At 43.3% G+C, this 25210-nt stretch overlaps 1 protein-coding gene across 2 annotated transcripts in view; it reads right to left on the reverse strand.

Moving 5' to 3' along the window:
- Positions 1 to 24933, reverse strand: part of MAPRE2 (microtubule associated protein RP/EB family member 2) — a 95998-nt gene extending 71065 nt beyond the window's left edge. The window contains exons 1-2 of one of the 2 annotated variants that reach the window (XM_081873720.1): positions 24721 to 24933; positions 297 to 359 (exon numbers count right to left, since the gene is read on the reverse strand). The gene's annotated coding sequence lies outside the window, so the exon portion shown is untranslated. Of the gene's footprint in view, positions 1 to 296; positions 360 to 23880; positions 23961 to 24720 lie in introns of those variants that run through there. The other variant, XM_081873721.1, reaches the window with a different exon arrangement.
- Between the last annotated feature and the right edge of the window lie 277 nt (positions 24934 to 25210).

Below are 25210 nucleotides of genomic sequence, written 5' to 3' on the forward strand. Positions count from 1 at the left end.
TTTCATGTTTTATACAGCTTGCTGCATATATTGGATTAGTTACTGGATCAGTTAGTTAAGTGAGATACTTAAACTAATATTTTAAAAATCCAATAAAATTCTCAGTCATTTGTCATTATAAATATGGTATGCCATTGAATGGCTTTATTGTTTAGAAATATTGATTGCAATGTTTTTGAATTGTTTTACATGTACTGCCAGCCACTTTAGGCTTCCTGTAGGAAGAAAAAGAAGGTCATAAATATGAAATTCAGTCAATATCTATCTTAGTAATGCAACAAAAACACAGAACTTACTTTGTGCATTCATGCACCTTCCCCAATTGCTAGAATGAAATGATCCTTTGCAGCAATTCAGTTCTGAAAAAGAAAATAAAGCATTGTTTAGCTCAGCAAGAAAATCAGAAGCAGCAACCTAAGACATTTGTTTTTACAGAGGCACAGTCATGTAGCCATAGAAAGATGAGAAACTATTCATTACAGTGCACACTATCAAACACAGAGCTACTGTTAACAAGATGCATCTCCTATATTGTGATGTCTCCTTGACTGAAACATGAAAAACACATGTGCCTGAAACATGAAAAACACAAAAGGTAATTGGAAAGATAGACTGTAATCACTTCTCCATTCTAATGAGCAGGCCCCACTAAGCCCTGGGAATTCAACATGGTGCAATCCTTACACAATTATTTATATAAATAGAGTGTGACTACCCATAGGACACATCAGGATATCTGTATGAATGTTACATCATGCTGCAGTACAAAAGGTGTTTATCTCCAAGATAAAAAAAAAACGGAGAGAGAGAGAAACTGTTCACAGATGTCTGAACCTAAGCAAAAAAACAAAAAGTGTTTTATATGTCTTCTCCAGAATAAAACGCTGGTTGATATCCTAAATGTGAAAATACTGAAACTTAGGCCTGTAATAGAGCCAGTGTGGTGTAGTGGTTAAGAGCGGTAGTCTCGTAATCTGGGGAACCGGGTTCGATTCCCCGCTCCTCCACATGCAGCTGCTGGGTGACCTTGGGCCAGTCACACTTCTTTGAAGTCTCTCAGCCCCACTCACCTCACAGAGTGTTTGTTGTGGGGGAGGAAGGGAAAGGAGAATGTTAGCCGCTTTGAGACTCCTTAAAGGGAGTGAAAGGCGGGATATCAAATCCAAACTCTTCTTCTTCTTCTTCTAATATAAAATGAAGGATATGGCAGACAAGCAGTGTGGCTCTCGGGATTGGTTGTAGGTAAGAAAGCAGGCAGGTGCAGGGTGGGCTGAGGGCAGACTGAGGTTGGTGGGACGATCCCCATTCAGCAGCAGTAATATCCCACCTTGCTCTTCTTTTGGTATCTGCACACTATTTGTTTGCAATGTTCAGTCATGTAACACAGTGTGTGAGCTATCTGGGGTAGCTAAATACTTAGCCACCTCACAGCCATCTTCTAGTTGCTATGGTTAGGTAAGATTTGTTCTCCTTGCACCCTCCAAACAGATTTCCTCTCAGGACACCGAGATCCTTCAGATTCATAGTGAAGCAATACTTTCCCCTCTTGAATGGCAACATTTGAAAACGCGTCAAGTGAACCGATATTACCCTTCATTTACTTTCCAGTTCTTAACAGCTTCCATTCGCTTCAGCATATCACTTGATATCTTCCAAGTACAAGCTGTCAGTTCCCCTGAAACTCTTACCCCTGAGCACCAAGACCTTGCCACATTTCCTTTCCAACACTTTCATGCACATGACAGAAAGGTGCAAACTTAAATTTCCCAGTTATATGGAGTGCTAAACCAAGTGATTTCAATGATTAATATTCATTAAATGATGCATGGAATAGGAAGCTGCTTAAGGAAGCAGGACGAAAAGCTGAGTCAGATCATTGCTCCATCCCACTGAGTATTGTCCAATGCAGCCAACGTGGTCCCTCCAGGTGTTGTTGGGACTACAACTCCCATCAGTCCCAGTCAACATAGCCAATGCTCAGAGACAATGGAAGCCATAGTCCATCAACTATTGCTGACCTTGCGCCACATATATATTTGTGTGGCTGGAACATGTCCTTGAGCTATAGTAATGTTTTTTCCTTAACTTAATGGATGGTAGAGAGGGGTGTGAAAGTCTGTGCAGAAGCTGGCCTAGTGTACAAAGATAAAATTCACACCCATTGCTTGGCTTGCTTTTGCCTCTGGCTTCATCCACCACTGGTGTGTGCCCCTCAGAAGATTGCTCAGCAAGGAATGGAGTCACTAGGCTGAAAATGGATTCTCAGCCCTGATTTAGGTAGAGGATCATTCTCTAAAGAGAAACTCCCTTAAGCTATTAGCTCACCTCAGTTCTCTAACCTTAGAAGCACACACTACTTTGTGTTCCATTACAACAAATGAAAATGTATTATAAGCCAGGCACAAAAGCTCTGCAAGATAAGGGAGATCACTAACTTCTGGACTATACCAGGTTCCTAGACTGATACATGGTAACCTTCTGGCTTGTCAACCTAGCTTTTGTGTGTGCACAAGTAGGATAGCACTAGGGGCTCTGTTTGTGTGTGTGTGTGTGTGTGTGCGTGCGTGCACATACCTAGCACCAATTGAAGAGGGAAGATAAAGCTTTCTAACTTATGCTTTTATTCACAAATCTCTTAGTTCTTTCATTTTGGTAGGGGCAGGCAGTGTGGTACCCTCCAGATGTTTTGGACTCTAATACCCACCAGTTCCAGTCAGCATGGTCAGAGATCAGGGATGGTGGGAGTTGTAGCTCAAGAAGATCTGCATGGAATCATGCTGACTATTTTTGCCTCAATGAGTTGGCAGTTGGATGCCTCTCTCTCTTCTTGTCTTTAGAGGTTTCCTCTGCCAATCTCTGGTCAAATCAATTCTGCCCAGCAGCAACTCCTCTGCCTCAACTCAGTTCGGGACGTCAAGCAGGCCACATTTTTCTTCTGTGTTCAGGGCATCTGACATCTTACAAGGTTGAAGGTATGACATATTATGTCAGTTGTTTTGCTTTGAGAAATCATGAGGAGGTGCAAAAAGCAATGAAAGGCACTGAAGCATCACTTCCAGACCACTGGAAATTCTAACCATTTGCCACCCTTGCCACCTGTACTGCCTTGCTTTGGTTGCTGACCGTTCTCCAGGCATAGCATACTTATAGACTTGGAAGGCTAATTTGCCAGTGGTACCACCAGGGCAGGACTTTGGGGCAGGTATCCAGAGCCTCACTCAGCAGAATGGGGTTCCCCCAAACTCATCAGGGTTGGCTTACCACAATTTGAAGTGAATGAAGCAATACGGCCATCTAAAGAAGGGAGGCGCTATTAAACTACCAAGTTCGGAGTCTGAGGTTACTAAACTGTACTACTGAACTTGATTTAGAAAGGGGGAGTGAATTAGATAAAAGGTTGACAATCTTAGGATGTTGGATCAATGGCAGTTTTCTATACAGTCCTGTTCATGATCCACCTCTGTGGAAAACCACAAAAAATGGAGATACCACCAAAAACCAATGCAAAGAGAACTGGGAAGTTCCATAGAAAATTGATTCACACACACACAAAATTTAGAAGCCACAGTGAGTCTTCTGCTACACAGACCTACTCTTGAAGAGAAATGGGGGGAAATGCTTTTTGCAAGTATTGCATAGAACTATCGCAGTAATCACAAACAATCGTCTTATGTTCCACTGTATTCTCTCCCATCATTATTATTTGCCCCAGCCTATGAGCCAGTTCTTTCATTATAGGAGCCACATGGCTACCACTCCCTTCTTACTCCACCCCACACTCCCCATAGCAACATAAGAATGTAGGGAACAACATGGGAGGGAAGGACATGATTGTATGGAAAAAATGATGCTGGCATCAGAGTGTGGAGGATTACCATGGCTCTTGCAGTGAGGTCCTTCCATGTGGTTTCTATGTGGTATGGGGCCCTCAAAGAGCAGTAACCACTAAGCTCTTGTAACATAAGAACAAAAGGGCAGAACATAAGAGCAAAAAGTCTGAAGCATTGGGGGAAGGGGAATGCCATCAGATGTTGTGAAGATGTTCTGGATCTTCTATTGCTCTGGACACATGCAATGTATATGTTTTCCCCACCCCAACAATAGCCAAAGTCCATAAATTCTTTAGAGTAACAAGCTTTCACGTTATCAGTCCACGTATACAGGATATTCACTTCCACACTCAGGGGCTGGGATGCCTATTAGAGGGAATGATAGAACTGCAGAGACATTCCAGACTAGTCTGTACATGTAAGTAAAGGACTCAGAACTCTGCTAATGTCACATCAAAGACACCAGGGACATAGCTACATTAGTAAAGAAATAGTGTTTTAAATGCATTATAACAATGGGACACCAGATGGTGCTGTGGAGTTCCATCTTTCACCAATGTGCTTTCCCATTACAGTGGTACCTTCGCTTCAGGTTACGCGATTTTGGGTTGTGCACTGTGCTGAACCCGAAAGTACCAGAACGGGTTACTTCCAGGTTTTGGTGCTACGCATGCACAGAAGTGCTAAATCGTGCTTTGTGCAGAAGCACCGAATCACGACCCACACGCGCAGACGTTGTGAACACTGCAAGTTTCAAATGTGCCTCCCACACAGATCACATTAGCAACCCGAGGTTCCACTGTATGAGGTTTACAACACGTTTTCCCGAAACATTTTTTTGATGTGTCTAGATCCAGTCCGGTACTGCTAGATTGTTACTCCAGTGCTGACGGTCAAATAATGACTTATGCAAATATAAAGACGGTGCTACTGGGCCGGGTTAGGCAGCAATCCTAACCATGCATTATGAAATCAGTTCCATGGAACTTAGCAGGACTTCATTCCAAACAAACTTGTTTAAGACTGGATTGTTAGTTTCAGAACTCGATAATCATCCACTTAAATGCCCAGTAGACACACACAGCAACAGCAACACGAGAAACATTTCCCTGTAGAAAACAGTATGTGATATTATTTTTAGTGCCATTTAAGTCTCTGCAATAAATGCACTTTAAAGCTCTTACCAACATTATGTCCCCTAATCTTCAGGGCCAAGGATACCACTTTTCATTATCAATGAGCCTGACAAGCATTCATCTGAACAACTCTCACTTGAGCCCTCTGGTGCTCAATTGATTTCACAGTGAGTTAAGAGCTTGCAGCACCTGACATTCCATAACAAGATCTATAGAATTCGCTCAAGGCCACAGGCAGAACTGTCGAAGTTCTCCATCATGCTGTCTAAAGATGTCTTCAAAGTTTTCATTGGCAAGTGATCATATCCATAGGAATACAGTCATAAATATTTTATTGGTTACTATTAAACCATGGACAACAGAGCAAACAGAACAAGTATGCTGACATACATGGTGGCCTTTTGTAATTGTAAGTAAGCCTATGCAAAGCTATCCAAACTGCTTCCAGATTAGAATACTAGTTGATGTAGTTTCTTGTGCTGAACTTAACTGAACAAAAGCTGTCTATCTCACAATCAAATTAAGTAGGACATCAGCGATGCATTAATACAATTCCAATGTCTCTTTGCTCTCTCAGTCTTTTTGCTAATTGTAGCTACTGGGCATTCAAAGTTGGATCAGATTGTGTCAGGAGGGCGGAAGGCCCTTAACGGCTACTTTCAGCCAAAGGGAGAGAAAGAGACAGATGCCTTCACACATCTAACACCATGTCGAGTTTGGCTCCCAGCTATATAGTTTTGCTCACAAATATCTTATCAGAACATTCTTGTGGTATTTCAGCCCCAGGAACTTGACTTTCTGAAGTATCAAGGAATCAGGGGTTATTAAAGTGAACACCAGGTTAACTGCCTGATATAATAACATGAAAAGTCCCTTCTCCATTTGCTTTTCTCCAGAGACAGTTCTGTAAATCAAAAGAGGCAACCTGTTTCAAAGTTAGCCTTTACTCTGCATTTCTATTCCCAGTCCAACCATTGCTCCAAAGCCCATATCCCAGCAGCAAGTGATCATGTACCGAGGCACACATTCACATGGAAAAATGTTAAGTGGGACTCAGCTGCATACACAGGGGAATCCACAGCAATTTCTGTTACTGGTCTAGAAGTTATGGTTCCTGAATATATGCTCGCATGGAGAAGATAAAGCACTGCCTGCTTATGTGAATCAGCTCTATGGTATATTTAAAGCATTGCCCAAAATCACTCTTTTTTTTTTCCTTCACGATAACCTTTGAGTGCCCATAGCTGCATGCAAAATGTCCTAGGTTAAAATTGTGGCTACTCCAACTAAAAGTATCATGGGGGGCTGAGAAAGATTTATTCCCAAGACTTTGGAGAGCTATTGCCAAAGCAGACAGTACTAGATGGACAAACGGTCTGGCTAAGTATAAAGCATCTGTATAAGATGTCATTTATGCACCACTATATTAATCCAAGCACCATTCCAGAGTGCGTTTCCTGCGTTTTAAAATGCTAAAGGAAAAAGGCCGAGAATCTTTAGAAAGGTTGTTCAAAACATGGGGAAACAGCCATCGCCGATTCCTTCTCAGAAACCATCAGTGCATCCTGAAACTATTCTGCATCTGGCAGAGACTATTGTAATTAAGTATTCCTACCATCTCCTGTAATCCACCTTAACACTACTACACACAACAGACTTTGCAGTCTCCCAACAAACATCATGCCCAGGCAGGACAAGTGCAAGACATTCCACCATCTCAAGATGGGATGGTGTTGCCACCACCTTCTGCTCATTTCCCCCGCTGCAACCTCTTCCATCTTCCTTCTCTTCCTCCAGCGCTGCTGCCACTCCCCCATGCTGCCAACAAAGTGGCAGCAGTGCAGACATTCCATGTCTTGCACAAAGGGGTCTTTCCACAGAGAGAAGCATTGTGGGCAAGGTTGACTAGAGGGCACATATGCCACTGATGCTTAACCACAATGGTGGCAAATTTCCTGTCTAAAGTTACATGAAACCTTTAAAAGTATCTGGACTATTCCAGTTTCTTTACTGTGAAGTAGAAACGATAACCCAAAGACATACTGAGACTGTTAAAAGGACCTAGCTACACTTACAGCCAGCTTTAAAAAGGTTATTTTATAAAAGCAACTGTAGCTATGAGCAGATCTCTAACAGCAAGACTACGAGTATGATCAGTAGGAAGAATTGGAGGACAGAGTGATATATGTTGCTACCCTCAACACTGAACCTGCCCTGATTTAGACCATTTATTCATGGCTGAGATCAGACACCATCACATTGCTTGCAGATGGGAAGTCTGGAATCTTACTTGTTGATTTTACTAGCTCTAACTTGTGACTTAGTTACAGGGGACATAAGCCCACTGGAGTAAGAAAGCCAGTATGTAAAAAGTATCCCTATTCCAAAAAGGATAGAGTTGTTACTTTTTTAAAAACAACAACAACACCAAACAAGCCAGGGATCTGTTCTATTTAGAAATGCAGTAAGGAATTGTATTTTGTAGCGATGTTCAACAGATGATCAGCTATGCCAGGCACAAAGAAGGGTTGCTTTCTAATAGGTCAGTTGAAAGGGAAATGGATTAACGGCTCCATCCAACTGAGTGTGATTCATTTCAAGGAACAAAAGCAGTGCCAGTAACCAGTAGCTCTTTTCAAGTAGAAGAAAACAATATCTATGCCCCCATTCAGGAAGATATGTCTGGCTGCCAAGAAATCATCAGTGTTTTAGGTCCTATCACTTTGCAACCTTATCAAAGTATTCTGTTTCCTTTTCCATCACATTTGTTTGCCAGCTGAAGCCCAGAACAAACTCCCCATAAAACAACCTCTGCAAAAATGCAGGCTTATTAGAAACCTCTAATGTGTAATCTTTTTGACAATTACATCTTATGCAACAAAAGTTAATAGTTTCAGAAAACTTCACTTAGATAAGGATATCTGGTTTAAACACAGACCTGTAATTAAACATTATACAGTTACTCAATTATTATAAACATTAGTTATTGAAACGTTGAAATAAAAGTACAAATAGCACATAATAGTTACCACAAACAACTTATCTGGTTATCAGAAGAGGACAAATGTCACTATGCTATTTAAATAAACTCACACACAATGCTGTAAATGACACAAAATGACTATACTGTAAATATTATTACTAAATTGCAGTAGAATGTTGCAGAGTAAATTTTTTTTTGTAAATCTACACCACAGTATGCAATACTGAGCACATAGAACGGTTTCAACCTACAGTCAACTGACCAGACCAAAGAAGACTGTCAAACACCTTAGCGGTAAAGTTTATTTTGGTGTGCTTACAAAATTGAAAAGCAGTGCAAAAAGTTTTCAAATACTGTAACTGCAAACTGAACTTCAGCTATGTGTATCTAGGTTCTGCAGTTTCTGCTCTCTGCTACAAAAGTCAGACCACACTCATTTCTTCTTCAACCCAAATCCTATAGGAGACAACAGCTGCCAGCTTGACTGCAGAGCAATGAACCACGAGGTGAACCAGGAGATGTCTCCTGGTTAGCAGCCGTATCTGTACTTGGGATTACAAGCACTGATAGCAGTATTTGACATATGCATAGCTAGTGGCTCTGCACTGAGGAACTCAATGGAGGTCAAGGCAGCACTGATCATGTGTCATGAAAGGACAGGAGGGTATTAGAAATTTAAGGATTTCATTTGATAAGGGTTTGCCGTTCTGTGGCTGCATACATACAATACAAAGCACCCACCCACACCAAGTCATGGGAATTGTGGGTGCTGGGAACTGTAGCTCTGTGAGAGGTAAATTACAGCTCCCAAGAGCCTTTTTGGAGGGGAGGTGCAGATGTGCTTTAAATGTATGGTGTGTATACAGCCATGTACTCAATGTTGCAATGCTATGCACAAATCCCTATGAGAAAGATCCACTGAATAAAGGGCAATGCCTGGTCTTCTTTTCAGCAACCTTACTATTCACCCAGGCCTTTTAAAATTTAAGTTTTGCAATTTATCTGTTTAGCCTGCAAAGTTACCAGATGTGACACTGTTCCGTCCTCCAGACTCCAGTGCCTTACAGTCCCAGATAACATAACTGATCTCTCTGTTACCCACACTTTCTCTAGCTAAATATATTGTAATTTTAGAGAGCGAAGTTCTGCCTAATTTTTTAATTTTAGTACTGTATACTCAATCCTTGATGTGATGGGTCTCTGAACATTTACCTCGCTCCCATATATATTGTATAACATTCATAACCTAAACTGAAATCTAAATTTGAAGCAAATAGCAAGCAAGACAAAAATATTAATTAGCCGTGCAATTTCTTATTTGTCTGGGACAAATCAGAGCTGTGCCAAGGCAAGGATTCAAGATTCAGCTGCATTGCTGTTGCTCTTTTTGCTCATCTTCCCATAGCTTCAGTTTCCTTTATCACTGCTACAACCAACAAACCTCCATAACAAACAGCTTTGTATAAACTCTCTTCTAGTCCATGCTTTATATGGAAAATGCCCTAAAGCCCAGAGTAAGAAAGACATGTGTTCTAATACCAACTCAAAAAGAGCAGCAATCATTGCAGAACCCACACAGGAAGTAGCGGCAACAGAGGAGGAGCTGCGGTGAGAAAAGTTGCTGATAGACAGAAAGGGAGAATCAGTCCAGATAGACAGAAAGGGAGAATCAGTCCAGAGAACTGATTCTTCAAGACAGTTGATGACCTTCTGCTACAATGCACAAACTCCATTTAAATGCAGGCACACTTAACATAAATAGGTTAAGATGTATCTTGGAGGCTCTAAAACCACTACATAGCATAGGACAGCTTTTGCCAGCAGGGTACCCTCTAAATATATTGGACTACAACTCACATCAGGCCCAACCAGCATGTGCTAGTGTAGGACATCAGAAAATCAAAAGGTATTGCAGTAGAAGGCACTATGACACCAGTTAGGATCAAAGGACTCTAAGCTACAGCAAGCATGCAGTTAGATGCAGGGCAGCCCCTATGACTTCCACATGGAAAGGATAGTATTAATACTTTCTTACATGGGATGCACAAGAAAATAATGGCATTCACTTCTATACTCAGTTTTGCAGTGTTTCTAAATCCTAGAGAATCCATTACATTCTGCAAAGGTGGATATAAAAAACTATGGCAGCTCCCTTGCTTACCTTGCATTATTCAGCATAAGAGGCGTTTAAGAGCTATTCCCTACAGTGAAGATTTTGAAGTGCCTTGGCATGGGAACCACAAAGTAAGGCATTAAGCAAACCAGAGTACAATTATAAGGATGAATACAGTGCTTTAAAGCTTTCTTTGAAATACAGCAAGCCACCCAGAGAAGCATCTTTTATAAGCCTGCTCATGGGGTAGAGATTCACATTTTCACCTTTCCTAACTTTGCCTAGAGTTAGCATAGAACAGCCTTCCCCAACCTCATGCCTTCTAGAGGTCCCCATCCGCTCCAGCCAGCACAATCATCCCAATCAGGTTTTGTTTACAGTGGTATCTTGGGTTACAGACGCCTCAGGTTACAGACTCCTCTAAGCCAGAAATAGTACCTCAGGTTAAGAACTTTGCTTCCGGATGAGAACAGAAATCGTGCTCCGGTGGCAGCAGGAGGCCCCATTAGCTAAAGTGGTGCTTCAGGTTAAGAACAGTTTCAGGTTAAGAACGGACCTCCAGAACGAATTAAGTTTTTAATCCGAGGTACCACTGTACTGGTGGAGTGACAAACAGGTTTTGTGTATCAGTTTAAAGGGTATGGAGAAAGAGTAGCCCACACTACACAACCAAGTTGTTTCTGATAATTTATGATCTACATGTGACCTGGTGCACACTGACACATTTACTCAGAAGTAAGTCCCATTGAGTTTATAGGGATCACTCTTAGCCCAGCTAAATGGTGTGTATCTGGGAGTACTGCAATCCATTGCTGTTCATTATTTCAAAGCTGTATAAAAAAAAATGAGAAGTCTGACCAGAAGGTAATTTCTAAAGCAATCTTAGTTTGCTTTAAAAAGAAAAGAAAAAAGCCCAGTGATTTTTCACACTTTCTTGGTTTGCTCACATCTCTGTCATAGCCCAAGTTGTTTTATATCACATTAGTTCCTATCCAGAATGGGGAAGTAATTCTGACTTTTCATTAGTTATGTCATCACTGAGAATAGAATACTATCTGTAGGCCTTCTGGAGTGGAATCCGCATATGAGCTATCTGGTGGTATTCCAACATGTAGCCATGTCCCTAACATTTTACAGTTGTCTCATATGCTTTCACAGGCTATGCATTTCCTAACAAGAACTGCACAAGCAACAGCCCACCAACAACTACCTTAACCACTTCCTTTGTTTAAGCCTGATGACAGGGCTTTCCTTCCTGAAGTGAATTAGCAAGCAAGGACTTTATTCTGAAGCCCCTCATTTACTAACACAAACACTTTCCCTTTTTGATATCTTTATCTAGCTTTGGAAGAAAGTAAGAGACAGTTTGAAAGTATTCTTTAGACTGCAACCTTTTAACAACTACTTTGGACTCTATTAAACACAGAGGGATGAACTTAGAAGTAAAATTGATAGGTCTTTACTGCTAGATAAATCAATATCCATATTTTCAGCATCACAAACTAAGTACTTCTTGCCTGAATTTTTAACTAGACTTTAACTAGTAGCCTTGGGAGTCAAGCTGGATGACATTAGGAGTTGGTTGGAAGAAAGAAAGAAAAGAAAGAAGAAAACAGCTTAGGAGAGACAGGGAAGGAAGTAACTATACTTGCAGTTCTGCTTACCTGGGAGTAAGCCCCACTGGGTTAAATGTAACTTATGCCATGGCTAAGGAGCACACTGTAACTAACAGCACCTTGCATTTAAAGGTTATTCAATGCACTATAGAACACATGACTCCCTCACAGAATCCTAGGAAGTGTAGTTTCCCCCTCACAGAGCTTCAATTACCAGCACTCTTAAACTACACTTCCCAGGATTCTTTGGGGGCTGGAGTCATGTGCTTTGAATATGTGTTGAATAAGCTTTAAATGTATGGTGAAGATCTGCCCCACCTGGGGCATTCAGAAAGAAGGGAATAGAGCTGTCTCCTGCTTTCTTTTTATCCCTCTGCAATTTTATAGAAAAAAGCTTTGCTTTAGCTAGTTTTAAAAATTGTACTCTTGGGAAATACCATTGATTATAAATAGCTTCTACTCAAAGTTTGTTTGTTTGGCACTATGATTCATAATTTCTTTGAACAGATTTAATGACTCATGCACCATAGCATACAGTATAAGGAAAATGTGGTTTAAAATCCATCTAATGAAGTTTAATGTTGTACAGTTGTACCTTGGGTTACAGATGCTTCAGGTTACATACGCTTCAGGTTACAGACTCCTCTAACCCAGAAATATTGCTTCAGGTTAAGAACTTTGCTTCAGGATGAGAACAGAAATTGTGCTCCGGCAGCGCAGCAGCAGCAGGAGGCCCCATTAGCTAAAGTGGTGCTTCAGGTTAAGAACAGTTTCAGGTTAAGAACGGACCTCCGGAACAAATTAAGTACTTAACCTGAGGTACCACTGTACTTCAATACTTGTTAATTTCAAGATGTTGTAAAGTAGTTCTTGTCTTGACCATTTTAGTGAGGATCCCATAGGGAACTTGAGATGATGTGTGTGAAAGTAATGGAATGTGTATTATTAAAAATTTCCCTAGGTCTATCTGCATACAGAAAGTAATAGCAAGCATGTCCTGTTCTCCTTTCCCAAGCCATTAACTTCCTTCCTTAAGCATTTCATTTGCTGGGTGGCCTTAGCTTTGCTCTGTCATACCAGATAGTGAAACTAAGTATTAAACTTAGATGTAAAACAAGGAATATTTTTCTGATACTAATCTAATAAAAGGAAAGAGCTCAGTCACAAGATGGAGTAGCTCACTTGGTAGAGCATGAGGCTCTTAATCTTAGGGTCGTGGGTTCAAGCCGCGTGTTGGGCAAAAGTTTTCTGCACTGCAGAGGGTTGGACTAGATGATCCTCGGGGTCCCTTCCAACTCTACTATTCTATGATTCCAAGTTACAAAGCTGTTACAACTCTGAGAATAAGTGCCATTATAACTGCAAGAAAGGTTACTCTAAAATTAAATGCAACTTCACAGTTTGATAGAAGACCTATATGATATGAGCTGAGTCATATTTCTATCATCTTTGATAAAGATGAAATTAACTGAAAATAGTTGTTTATATTTTAGCAATTATCATTTAATAGCTCATCTACTGAAGTCTAGGGCACAAGTCTAGGGCTGTAGTAAGTTGCACTACAGACAAGCTTTATTTGCTTAGATAGATTAAAAGGTAAAAACTACAGTATTTTAATTAGGGAGGCATTAATGAAATCCAGAAGCCCCAGATTCTTCCCCACATCTATTTTAGTCATTATGATCCCCATGCTGTTAAGGGGGCTTCGCCCTGCAATTCAAACACTGCAAAATTTCCTACAAAAGCACACTGTCACATTGGCAGAAATCCTGTTTACTGTTATCCACAGTTAACTGCAAAGTCCTGCAATTCCATTCTGCTAAGGCAACAGCTTTGGGTTCACTGTACAAGATCTCAGTCTAGTTCCTGTACTATTGGAGTCAAACACCACCTTGGGATGCAAATGGTAGTAGTACTGCCTGCTCTGGTATTTTGGGTATGCTGTACAAATGTATTATTTGGCACAGGACAGCGCCCCTGGTGGAACAGTGATTCTAAAAATAATATTTCCATTGCAATTAAAATGGGTGCGCAAGTTGTTTCAAATGCTGATAAGAGAGTGGGGGATATGGTTGGAAGGTCAGAAAGGTCTTTAGAGAATGGCCAGGTGCAAATCAACCTTGCAGGATAGCTTCAGGCCTTCTGCAAGGCCCATTTGTCAAACTCATATCTGTTCCTTCTCAAATTAAATAACTGAGCAAAGGAAAGTTCATTTCCAAAGTGCCCTATATCTGTAGTGGCTAAGGGTATTTCAAAGAGAGAGAAATGCAACTTGAAAGTGAAACATGTCCTGTGGTATATTTTGACAACATCTCCCCTGATCCAAATTTATGTATTCAGATGTAGTGTGTGAAACACCTCAGGTTTCTCTTACGGCTGGGCTGCTTTTGGAAGATATTTTCTGAAAGAGGAAACAGGGATCCAAACTGACTCCTTACACTGAAAGAGATGCTACCACATTTACATGTTATCAAGTGAGAACTGCACCAACTACCAAAGCTCAAAGTCCCCTGTAGTGTTCACCTTTTAATGGTGCTGAATTCTCAAAGAGGCATATTTCACAGAATATTTTATTTCAGGGCTATATCCACAAATGGATTTACTAGGATAGTCCCCCTCTTCTAAACTCCAACTCTAGTCACCCACAGTGCAACTGATTCTCCTTACCTTTTCAACCTTCAGAATCCTATTTCACAGTAGTTTACCAATATTATGTGGCCTTTCCACTGCAATAGGTCAACTTCCAAGCATTGTGCAGTCAGTAGGTCCTTGTGGCTAATCTGCTGTGAGTGCTAGTCAGAATAAAGGTGGCTTTCAGCCTTAGAATTTGTTTGAGCCTTTGAATTTTAAGTCAGTTTATGTAATCCATGCGGAAATTGAAGAAGAACAACTAAAGGAGAGACAATGGCAGCAGAATAAAACCCCCTGCCAAAATTCTTCTGGGCAGTTCCTTCACCACTGTCTCTTTCAAGAACAATGCAATATTGTGCATGTCTACTGACTAGCAAGTCCTCACTCCCACCAGAGCATTGAGTCCCGATAGTGTTCCTTTAGTTTTTAAGACTTAACTGTCATTCCTAGTTAAACACCACCTATATTACAGCACCTCTCTTAACCTGTTTTTCTGATGTATTGTTAAGGGCTCCAAAAGCAGAGTCATTCATGCATAATTTATTCTGCAGCATTTTCCCCACGCTTGGGTATACTGGGTGGAGCACCAGCTCTGCCCTTACTCTGAAGCCACAAACTGAGTTGTTTATATCTCTTGACATATTTAATCATAGAACAGGATGATTAAAAGAGCATGGGAAGTTAGCTTAAGTTACAAAAAGGTTAAGGGTTGAAAGAACAATCAACGATGCAAAAATTTTAGCCAGCTTCTGTCCTAGATGACATATGAAGCAAAATCAGTAGTGACGACCGTAATTCACAAACTTTAGGTGTGTATTTTAGGAGTAAATAACACAGGAATCCTATACTAAATGATTTCCCATAATTTCTGTTGTCCATTCATTTCTCCCCTTAATTTTGCACATTACTTTAAGTTCATGGTCCTTACCTCTAAAGCTGTCTGCCCGTGTCCCCAAATACTCTTCCATGATTTCCCCTTTCTCCCATTTCTATTCTCTTGTTCAGCGCATCTACTATCATTAGTATTCTATGTCTACATAGTGCCATTAGAGTGCCCAGAGTTGTACAGAACTTAGAAGTAACCAAGTCCTTGCTCACCAGACCTGCTTGACAACACAAGGCTAGCACTGGTTTCCACTGCAGATGTGTTTTCTTTTGTTCTGCCCCACAGGATAGACGAATGATCCTGGGTACTGTAGTTTGTTAACGTGGCTGGGAATTGTAGGGGCAAGGCATGTCTTTTAAATGTGTGTTGTACATGTTCTAAAAGTATAGTGTGGATTTGCCTTCCATCCCTCCCTTTAAGTCTTTCCTCAAAGCTTATTTGGACTTTGCCCAAATTTATTCATTCTGTGCTCACTGTCTGCTACCATCTAACTCCCTTAACTTTACTATAAAACACAGATCCTTTTCTCTGAAATTGTGTCCATCTCATTTAGTGTAAAAAACCCACAACTCAAGTGACCCCGTCAGTTCTGCGTGCTGTACAATGTCCAGCACACATTGTTGGTGGGTTACTAATAATAATCTAACCTTGAATAACACAAGCAACAGACTGGTGGCTGATTGCCCAAAAAACTATTTTTAAACCCAGACTTCTGTCTTACTCATATTTAAAAGCGAAGTACTTATGCAGCTAGCAGATAAGAGCTGCCCAGCATACGAGCAAATTAACTCCTGACATAAGCCCATGAAGTGGAGCAAGTTCAAAGCAGGATCCCCATAATTCTGAATCATACTCAGTGTTGGGTGTAGCCTGTGAGTAATTTGTTGCCTACTTCTGCTGCAAACTATTTGACTTTCCACTGTGATAACAAACAGTTCAGTCCCTAACATCATTCAACCCTATTTAGAGGAAGGTCCTAGAAGAGGATAGATTCTAAAAACATTGTATTTTGAGGGGGGAAGGGGTCAGGATAAAAATTTCAGTGACTGCTTTTCCACCCTGCTTATATTATTCTTTCAGTAGACCTCCAGTGACCTCCCCCCATATGACTCAGTAGGATTAAACACTGTCAAAAATGATAGGCTTCAACAAGGGGTCAACAAATCGTCATGTCTGAATCCTGCCCTAAAGTATTCCCTTTATAACAATAAAATGTAGATTCCAGGCTTGCTGTTGACAGAAGAAGCATAAGGGCAGATATTCTTCTCCTTTGACAGGCCCACTGTGACTTGCATTATGACACATCATGTACAAGGCACATTAGAGTGGCTGGCATAATTCTTGTTCACCAAAGAATTGCTTCTTCTCAAGGTACAGACAGACATACCGTATACAGTGGTACCTCGGGTTAAGTACTTAATTCGTTCCAGAGGTCCGTAGTTAACCTGAAGCTGTTCTTAACCTGAAGCGCCACATTAGCTAATGGGGCCTCCTGCTGCTGCTGCGCTGCCAGAGCACGATTTCTGTTCTCATCCTGAAGCAAAGTTCTTAACCTGAAGCACTATTTCTGGGTTAGCGGAGTCTGTAACCTGAAGCGCATGTAACCTGAACCGTATGTAACCCGAGGTACCACTGTATTCTAAAATTTCAGTCATGTGCTCACTTCCCTGGGAGAAAGCCCCACTGAACTAAGTTGGGTGTACTTATGAGTAGGTGTGTATAGGATTGCACTACTAATAGGGTGGAGATGGTTTGAATGCACAATTATCTGCCTCAGAAACATGCCTCATAACGCAGTGAATGTGGTGGCAAATGCACTTCCACCACACCCCAAGCACTCCCTACCACATCAGCTCCTTGTCAGTTTCACTCAAGAGTTTACAGTGTTTGACAATGAATACCTAAGTGCTGATTGCTTTAACAATGTTGTTCCATATTTCTCTAGTCCTAATTGATATGGTGAGGCACAACGCAAACAAAAGGAGCGGTGGCTATGAAAGACATACAGGCACTTGCACAGAAATGGGTCCAGACTACGTAGCATTTGATCACCTGCAATCTGACTTGCATACTCTTCATTTTGAAATAAGGCTTGGCCTAATTTGCAAAGCTATTCATAAATAGACTTTTAAAAGAGAACATATAGACATATAAATATTTTATGCAAAGAATATGTAAAGTATGAGATGTTAAATAGAAATGTCTTGGCCTTTTATCTCTAAAGCTATACACTGGTACCTCGGGTTAAGAACTTAATTTGTTCCGGAGGTCCATTCTTAACCTGAAACTGTTCTTAACCTGAGGAATCCCCTTTAGCTAATGGGGCCTCCTGCTGCCACCACAGCGTGATTTCTGTTCTCATCCTGAAGCAAAATTCGTAACCCAAGGTACCACAATTTAACGGAACCACCTTTACCACCGGGGCCTTGTAAAGACCCCAAGATCTCCTGCAACGATTTTGCAAAGTTTTTTTGCAGATAAAATCACTCATATTTGGAAGGAGCTAGACACCACCGTGGGAGCAGGGCTGGGGTGAGAGAGTGCTAGAGCCCTGTCTGGTCAAGTTGCACGGAATCAATTTCAATCCGTTACCCCCGAGGATGTGGACAGGCTGCTTGGACGCGTGAAACCAACCACCTGTCTCCTTGATCCTTGCCCATCCTGGCTAATAAAAGCAAGCCGGGAAGGACTGGGCGATGGGCTCTGCGGGGTGAGGGAACATTCCTCACCCCTCTGTGAGGGAACATTCCCAGATCCGCTGAAAGAGGCGGTGATTAAACCGCTTCTTAAAAAACCATCTTTAGACCCGGCCAGTATGGCCAACTATCGCCCAGTCTCAAATCTTCCATTCTTGGGCAAGGTGATTGAGCGCGTGGTTGCTGAACAACTCCAGGCATGCCTGGAGGATGCGGACCATTTGGATCCCTTCCAATCGGGATTCAGGCCTCACCATGGGACTGAAACTGCCTTGGTCGCGCTGGTTGATGATCTCTGGCGAGCTAGGGACAAAGGTGAGAGTTGTTTCCTGGTTCTGCTGGATCTCTCAGCGGCCTTTGATACAATCGACCATAACATCCTTCTGGACCGTCTAGAGGGGCTGGGAGCTGGGAGCACTGTTATACAGTGGTTTCGCTCCTTCCTCCTGGGTCGTGTTCAGAAAGTGGTGGTGGGGGATGAGTGTTCAGACCCCTGGGTCCTCACTTGTGGGGTGCCTCAGGGTTCCGTCCTCTCCCCCATGCTTTTTAACATCTATATGAAGCCGCTGGGAGAGATCATCAGGGGGTTTGGACTGGGTGTCCATCAATATGCAGATGATACCCAGCTCTACCTCTCTTTCAAATCAGAACCAGTGAAGGCGGTGAAGGTCCTGTGTGAGTGCCTGGAGGCGGTTGGAGGATGGATGGCGGCTAATGGATTGAAGTTGAATCCTGACAAGACAGAAGTACTGTTTTGGGGGGACAGGGGGCAGGCTGGTGTGGAGGACTCCCTGGTCCTGAATAGGGTAACTGTGCCCCTGAAGGACCAGGTGCGCAGCCTGGGAGTCATTTTGGACTCACAACTGTCCATGGAGGCGCAGGTCAATTCTGTATCCAGGGCAGCTGTCTACCAACTTCACCTGGTACGCAGGCTGAGACCCTACCTGCCCGCGGACTGTCTCGCCAGAGTGGTGCATGCTCTAGTTATCTCCCGCTTGGACTACTGCAATGCGCTCTACGTGGGGCTACCTTTGAAGGTGACTCGGAAACTACAACTAATCCAGAATGCGGCAGCTAGACTGGTGACTGGGGGCGGCCACCAAGACCACATAACACCGGTCTTGAAAGACCTACATTGGCTCCCAGTACGTTTCCGAGCACAATTCAAAGTGCTGGTGTTGACCTTTAAAGCCCTAAACGGCCTCGGCCCAGTATACCTGAAGGAGCGTCTCCACCCCCATCGTTCTGCCCGGACGCTGAGGTCCAGTGCTGAGGGCCTTCTGGCGGTTCCCTCATTGCGAGAAGCAAAGCTACAGGGAACCAGGCAGAGGGCTTTCTCGGTAGTGGCGCCCGCCCTGTGGAACGCCCTCCCATCAGATGTCAAAGCGATAAACAACTACCTGACATTCAGAAGACATCTTAAGGCAGCACTGTTCAGGGAAGTTTTTAATGTGTGATATTTTAGTGTTTTTTGGTTTCTATGGAAGCCGCCCAGAGTGGCTGGGGAAACCCAGCCAGATGGGCGGGGTACAAATAAATTATTATTATTATTATTATTATTATTATTATTATTATTATTATTTCTGGGTTAGAGGAGTCTGTAACCTAAAGCGTTTGTAACCTGAGATACCACTGTACATCCTTTGCACCCAAAAGGAAGCTGTCTCAAACTTACATGGATGTAGCTCAATAATATCTTACCCCCTCAAAATGGGTACTTGTTCCCATTAGAAAGTAACGTTTGCCAAACTTTTGAATAAGCCATGCTTTTAACAAACAGGATATTTGTTTGAGCATAAGAAATTTGACCACCATCTAATTCCTCTTTAGGATAGGTGGTGTTAAATGATGCCCTAGACGTCAGTTAAAATAAGGAAATCCATATCCCATTTTAAACTTTTAGAATATACCTTTGTTTGACTGCAAACTAGTGAGCATGCATCTGAGTGCAACAGAATGTGCTTGTACCAAAATAAGCAGATCTGCCACACAAAGGCGTACCTAGGCTCCCTTGAGCCCCTGGCAATGAGCTGTGTTGGCACCCTTCCATCTCTTGTGCCCTTGCCAGAGGAACCTGTGCACTTTGCCCAGTTGCCCAGAGCAGCAGAGGAGCAACCCAGGAAGCGTGTGGATGGGCAAACAGGCTTCTAGCCATTCTGAGCCACAGGCCCTTGGCATAAGCTGCCCTAACCAACCCCTAGATACACCTCTGCTCCCACATACTGTTGGGATTTAAGGGTATATTATCCCTCTCAAGATTGCAATGTAAGTAACGCTTACCACTGTTTGGAACAATCAGTAGATGTGCCTGTGTAGGAAACAGAACTGTGAAGTTAATAATTTATCCAAGTTAAGTTCTTCTGCAGAACCTTACATGAAGTTTTGCTGTAGTTTGAGCCTTTTTATGACTGCTATTCTCAATAAAGACCAAGTAGCAAATTCTCCTAGTGTCTCTCAGGGTCCATAGAAAAAGTGGCTCTAGTTAACTACTACTCAACTACTGCAAAAAGATTTCTAGTTTACATAATCGAAAGGTATTGATACTGTATGCAATGACAAATAAATACAATGGTCCCAATCCATCTATAGCTAGTTGTGTAACTAACAGTGCAATTCTATGTATATTTACTCAGAAGTCTCACTGTTTTCAGTTACCGTATTTTTCTCTCTATAAGACGCACCAGACCACAAGACGCACCTAGTTTTTGGAGGAGGAAAACAAGAAAAAAAATATTCTGAATCTCAGAAGCCAGAACAGCAAGAGGGATTGCTGCGCAGTGAAAGCAGCAATCCCTCTTGCTGTTCTGGCTTCTGGGATAGCTGGGCAGCCTGCATTCGCTCCATAAGATGCACACAAATTTCCCCTTACTTTTCAGGTGGGAAAAAGTGAGTCTTATAGAGCAAAAAATACGGTAACTTGTCCCACTGGCTTTAATGGAATTTGGTTACAGCTAACTTTAGATGAATTAGGACAGGACCTCATTGCAGCCTATTCATCAGTTGTATTGCCAAAGTGGGGGAAACCCAGCTAAAAGTAAGTTTATATTTCAGTATTAAATGGCCCCCATTCTTTTTTTACACAGCTTAATTACAGGAAGGATTTCTACCACCTACAGTTGTTGCATTTACTTTCTACATGGCAGCATCAGCTGTGCACTCTCAATTAATGCCACCTTCCCCTGCAAGAAACAGCGGAACAAAGTGCCTTTAATAAGATTTAGTAGCCAAATGATTCCTGACATTAGTCAATACGCCTTGTCCCTCCCCTGTGGCTGCTATGGCACTTTCAGATGCCTGCTTCCCCGCACCCCCCACCCCGAGATCATAGTGCTTTTGAGAGCGCCTATCACACTGATATGCTAAACACCTACAAGCCAGATGTAAAATTTATTCCCATTTCAAACATACTAGCAGGATCAGCAGAGGAGAAAAACAACCATCACATAACACACACACACACACACACACACACACACACAAAGCCCTGTAACACCTTTATAAGATGCTTCCTGCTTTTCTGTAAGGTTTATTTATTTAATAACATACTTTGTTTTAATCCAAAAAAGGTATCCAAGGTGGTTAACAAATCAATAAAAGTTAAAAGGAATTTTTAAAAATCAGCATATTAACATCTTCATTTATATAGGGGCAGTGGTTAAAACTTTCAAAACTTTGAAATGAAACAGTAAAATAGCCTGGTAAGGGCCTTGGTATAACCAAGTTTCTATTGGTCTCCTTAGAGACAAAGCCTAGCAGACTTCAGTTGGCAGAGCATTCTATAGGGTAGGTGCCACTACAGAAAATACTCTTTCCCTGGTAGCTGCCCACTGGGCTTCACAGGGTTGAAGGCTCTGAAGTAGAGCCTCTGTTGATGAGCAGAGCATGCAGGGAAGAATGCAAGAAGAAGCTAGTCCTTAAAAGACTCAGATCTCATGCCATTTTGGGCTTTAATGGTTAACACCAGCACCTTCAATTCAGCATGGAAACAAACTGTATCTTACTTTTCTCCACTGCGAAACAAGACTAATGTCAAATAGACTTTCAGTTAAAAACACCGCTGTGTTTTTGTTAGACTCTACCACCATTCCTATCACACAACTGAGCATGGAGAACAAGGTTTCCTGGAAAAGCCTAGTCTATATACCTACTGCCCCTGAGAGCAGCTGGAGATAACACATATATTGGAATATTTCAGGGCACAGGGGAATCTTGGATGTTAACTAGCTGCTGAGGTCACACCAGTTAATGTTCAATTCAAACAGCTGTGCATTTTATCTACTGAATTTTTTATTAAACTCTTTCTCTCCCCTCCACACTTGCTCTCTTGCTCTCTAGCTCAGCAGCAAGACCTAACTAAAGCATTTAGCATAAATAAATCAGCAGCCTTTACTGATTTTAAGACAGAATAATCCTGAGAGTGACTGTAACTCAAAGCAACCAAAGATTTATTATTTCCATATCTAGCAGTAGTACTGTCCATACACAATGCTAGATGAACTAAGCAAAGCTGGGGTGGGGGGAGTGAATAGCTAGCCCAGAAACATTATTTTTGTAGCTATTCTGCTCATTTGCACAACATCCATAATTTGTACAGGGCTTGGTTTGTTAAGGAGATCACTGAACAGATCAGACCAAGTTTGCTTTTTTTTTTAAGTGAAGTGAGAAACTGAATCTTTCCTGCCTCCAGATCATATCTAACCTTTTAGACATCCTTGATGAATGTAGCTGTTCTTCAAGATGAGCATGTCTTAAAATAGATAACTAATGAGCAAATCCCTATGCCCAATGAAATTAAATACCCTCTTCCCTACATACACACCGGGTTCACAGCTTGCCAGAGTTATTTGTGCATGCATGAATCCCTTTGCCCACCCACAGAAAGAGGCCAAATGGTTTAAGCTGAACCACTCTCTCTATGGAATTGATTTGCAAACTTTGAAGTGGTCCCCCATAGGGTGTGTGTGAAATACACCTGTGTGCGTGGCATGCATGTGTACATACTGAAGTTTGGGGGAGGATAGAAACCTGCACCAAAGCAGGGGCAGGAACACATTCCCGCCAGCTACAATGATCTAGCATTACAGACATCAAAATGCCAAGCATGAGTGCCTCAGAGAACTTTTCATTCCAGCCTCCTTCCCCAGCTTTAGGAGGGAGTCTGAGGGCCAAAGTTTAAACAAACATCCTTCGCCTGGAAGTTTTTGCTTTGTAGAAAAAGCAGTGTTGGCACCCAGATCCAGAACATGCACCTGATCAGGGTCAGAGTCCCAGACCAGTTTTCTGCTGAAGATGGCCACCTGCCTGCCTGCCTGCTATTTGGCCCCAAGTGTACTCACTTCAGAGAAGTGGTCTGCAGCAGAAAACTGGTGTTGGGCCATGATCCAAATCAAGAGCACATTGTGGTCCCTCCCAGTTCTATGATTCTATGGGACATCTGCAGCTGTTTTCCTCCCCATTATAGAAGTGACAAGATTAAGTAAGCTTGCTCGTTTAAACACACAACCAATGTCACAGGCAGTTCCAGTACAGCATTGGCTTAGGACCCCTGCCCATAGATCTCTGGGCACACAGCAATGCTTACATACAGCTGTGCGTATGCAGGAGGGCCCTGTGTGTTGCCAAAAGATTGGCTAGGATTGAGGTAGGAAAGTCAGCTAAATTTTGATGGCGCTCGAGTTTAAAAAGTTTGAAAGTTAAAACACAGAATGTTAAAACATTCTCTGTTAAAACACAGAATGCCCTCAATAGCTAACATTTCAGTTGAACGTCTGGCAAGTTTAAGATCAATGCTTCAACTACTTCAATTCCTACACCAAGCAATCCAGCCCCTCCCAACAAGGAAACATCTATTTCCAAGGGAACAGGTAGGGTTGCTGCTATCTAGAAAGTATTTGCACACTTGCCTATCCAGTGTGCTTGCCAATGTTTGGGAAGCAGGTGTTTACTATGCCTACTAAGCCTCAATTTCGTTTTTAGGCAGCTTACTCACAGCTCACAGTCTGTCTCCTGGCAGCTTTTCTCCCTTCCTTCCAGGGATGCAGTGTTAGGAATGCAGCCTTAGATGATTCAAGCGGCGGTGCCATTTCTCCTGCTATTGAGACCACCTCCCAACCCACTAGTCCACCTTGTGCTCCTCCACTGAAACCTGCCAAGCAAAGCCCCTGACCTGTCAAAACTTCACGGAGCTCCGCCCACTAGCCCATCCTGCCTCTGCCCATTGGCCTGTTTTTTTTTAAACCTCAAGTTGGCAACCCAAGGCGCGGGGGGGGGGTGTGTGGAGTGCCGCGGGTTTCATCCCCAGCCCTGGCAGCTTTGTTTTGAGAGGCTCCTCCTGGGGCTGGCAGCGACTTCCCTCCTCGGCAAACAGGGCTTCTTTGTACCTCGGCTGCCTCTTGCCAATCTCCTGGCGCTTCGTGGCGAGCGCCTCCCTCTCCGCTTCCTCTCCTTCCCACGCAGACCAAAAACAACTCCTCTCTCCCCTTCCTCCCGAGCTTCACTTCAGCCGCGCAATGACGCCCCTGCCCACCGCGGGAAGCGCGCGCCTCGGCTCCTTTTGCCGGCTCTGTGGAAAGCCCCTCAGAGCGCCGCTCGTCGCTCCTGCCAGCGTGGCAGCCCCGAGTCCCCCCCTCGCCCTGGCAGCCCGGGCAAGAGCGAGTCCCGTCCCCTCGCACCAGGCAGACGTCGAACCCAACCTGGAGCCAGCCGGCCAGCTACCTACCGGCGGGCTGCTCTGCGGGCAACTAAGTCTGAGGCGCGCGCTGAGGTGAGGGGAGAGAAGCGCCGCCGCCGCCGCCGCCACCTTCTTCTCCTCACGCGGCACGTCACTCACCTGCTACTGCCGGGCTGGGCCAAACGCGCCGCTCTCCTCCTTTGACAGCTGCCTTTTGTTTTCCCCACCCTCCTCGGTCTCCGCTTCGGCTGCCGCTCCACCCCGAGAGCCACGTGAATCAAGCCGGGCGGGCGAGGCGGGCTACTCCGGGGAGGGGCGGTCCTGGCGCGCCGCGAGGGAGCGGCGGGCGAAAAAGGGAAGAGGGACTGGAGCCAACGGCGAGAGCCCAGCCCAGAGGCGGAGTGCGTCACGCGCCGGTGTGGGGCTGCCGGCGGAGGCGGGAGAGCTCTCTCTGTCACGCCGGCGACCAACGCCGCGCGCCTTCCTTATCTTCCTGCTTGCTCAGTCATCGCCGCCTCGGTGAGCTCAGGTCACCTCCAGTAACAGCAGCATCCACAGCCCAGCTGCTCCTGCAGCAGCAGCACAAAGGAGCACTTCCTGTGTCGCTCTGCTCCTACTTAGGAGATGCTCTGCCTTTCAGCAGCAGCGA

This window comes from Podarcis erhardii (assembly GCF_964252035.2).
Source record: "Podarcis erhardii genome assembly, chromosome: 8".
NCBI lineage: Eukaryota > Metazoa > Chordata > Lepidosauria > Squamata > Lacertidae > Podarcis > Podarcis erhardii.